The sequence below is a fragment of the Penaeus vannamei genome, chromosome 20, assembly GCF_042767895.1.
Source record: "Penaeus vannamei isolate JL-2024 chromosome 20, ASM4276789v1, whole genome shotgun sequence".
Lineage (NCBI taxonomy): Eukaryota > Metazoa > Arthropoda > Malacostraca > Decapoda > Penaeidae > Penaeus > Penaeus vannamei.
Genome location: NC_091568.1, coordinates 40,793,021 through 40,795,520, shown reverse-complemented (window position 1 = coordinate 40,795,520; position 2,500 = coordinate 40,793,021). Strand labels below are relative to the sequence as shown.

The 2,500-nt window shown below is 39.7% G+C and overlaps 1 protein-coding gene across 1 annotated transcript in view; it reads right to left on the bottom strand.

Annotated features, from left to right (window-relative positions):
* Positions 1-2,500, bottom strand: part of LOC113804568 (uncharacterized) — a gene marked incomplete in the record, with an annotated part of 50,758 nt that overhangs the window by 6,338 nt on the left and 41,920 nt on the right.

The following is a 2,500-nucleotide window of genomic DNA, read 5'->3' as shown; positions in this document are numbered from 1 at the left end:
TAACAAGAATGATTAGGGATAAGATGGATAATGGGTAAACTGGATGGAATATGTAAATGGGGAGGTGGAAATGGGTAAGCGTAAACCGGATGAAATGGGTAAACCGATAAAAAACAATGGGTAAAGCATATAAATTGGGTAAATTGCTAAACAGAGTTGATTGGGTAGATGGGGAAAAAATAGGAGATAGGTAAATAAAAGAAAAAGATATGGGTTAACTCAGAACCAAAGAAGATGGATAGAAATAGATAGGTAAAAGGCGAATGAAATATACAAATAAATAAAATACATGTAGCAAAACAGAATAAGTACGAAAACAGGAGCAAATGGTGAACGAAAAGAGTGGTCAGCAGCGAATCAGAAGAGAAGGATAAGTGATAAAACGGAAGAGACAAAATGACCGATAGGTAAATGGGTAAGCAAATGGGTAAAGTAGAGGAACAAACGTGGGTAAGTGCTAGACGAGGAGACAGATGAGTGATGAAGCAGACCCAGATTTTTTATAATCATTATCATTTTTATAATAATAAGTCATTCTGGAGAGCATTTATACCCATATTGAGAAGTTAACAAAGGGAAGTTGCACCTGGTATTTAGTTAATTTCTCCTTTGATTGCAATTACGGCACAATAAGATCATACAACACGCCACGAACCACATCTGTGTTAAATTGTACTGAATACGTCAATCAGCATTACGTAATGTATCAACATATTCTCCTTCGGTTTTACAATGGGGTTCAGTTTTTTCTTTTCTTTACCATAAGCTCTTAGGTTTCTTGTCTACTTTCTTTTCGGCTTATATTTGCTATCTACTCCCGTGCTGGCTGCTTTTACCGCCTCTATTTCGAAAAGCCTTTTCGCCCGTGCCTCGCCATACCCCTGACAGCACCACTCCCGCCGGCTGACTCTGTTCTTCACTTTGTATTTCGTTGGACTACTTCAGCTTTTGTGTTCCCGTGTCGGAGGTTTTCTCTTAAGGATGACGTAGTTCGGAGTACATTCTTGTTGGGGGTTTTAGGGAAAATCTCTTCTCTGCTGCGAAGGACTTAATTCTTCGGTTTTCGGGTTTTTCTGTCGAGTTTTAAAAGTGTGAAATGGAGGTTTTGAGTTCTGTGTTCCCGTGTCTTGCCTTCTCGACAGGCGTGAGGGCGGCTTTCTCTCCCCTTTCCGAGAGAAAAAGGTGTAATCTTGGAACATCAAGGCTTTCAGAAATTTGCTTTTCACTGCCTTTCCTTGCTCGTTAGGCAACAACACGCTAATTTACGTTTGCTAATAGTGACTATAACCGCACCGACTGATACAATTTCTATAGAAACTAAACTCATCCATCCTGCTTTAGGCCAAGAATGAAAACTTTCCGTTTGCTAATAGTGACTATATCCACACTGACTGATACAATCTCTATAGATACTAAACTTATAATCCATCCTAATGTCCCTAAATTAGGCCTAGGATGAAAAACAGAATCTACGTTTCAACTACAATCTAAACCTGCCATGATCCTACATAACAGGACAGCACAAAGAGGAGAATGATGCACCAGATTCAGTAATTCTAGAAGAAGCACACACATCACGTTCTCCCGAAGATGACATAGAGGCGGAGAAAGAGAAAGTCATAATAATAGTATTAAGTCGTTGTATAAGTACAGGATCGCGTGGAAATGCAGTGAGTATAATAGAAGCAAAAAGTCACTTGAAAATGTAATGAATATTATCTTAAGGTCTGTTTACATTTAGTGAAGACACACACACACACACACACACACACACACACACACACACACACACACATATATATATATATATACATATATATATATATATATATATATATATATATATACATATATATATATATATATATATATATATATATATATATATATATATATATATATAGAGAGAGAGAGAGAGAGAGAGAGAGAGAGAGAGAGAGAGAGAGAAGGAGAGACACAGAGAGAGACAGAGAGAGAGAGAGAGAGAGAGAGAGAGAGAGAGAGAGAGAGAGAGAGAGAGAGAGAAGGAGAGAGAGAGAGAGAGAGAGAGAGGAGAGAGAGAGAGAGAGAGAGAGAGAGAGAGAGCAGAGAGAGAGAGAGAGAGAGAGAGAGAGAGAGAGAGAGAGAGAGAGAGAGAAGGAGAGAGAGAGAGAGAGAGAGAGAGAGAGAGAGAGAGAGAAGAGAGAGAGAGAGAGAGAGAGAGAGAGAGAAGAGAGAGAGGAAGGGGAGAGAGAGAGAGAGAGAGAGAGAGAGAGAGAGAGAGGGGGGGACAGAGAGAGACAGAGAGACAGAGACAGACAGACATACAGACAGACAGAGAGAGAGACAGACAGACAGAGAGAGAGAGAGACAGACAGACAGAGAGAGAGAGAGACAGACAGACAGAGAGAGAGAAAGACAGACAGACAGACAAACAGACAGAGACAGACAGACAGGTAAATATATTTAAATAGGCAGAGGGAGAGGGATGCTTTTACTATGTATTTTGCCTTTTTCTAAC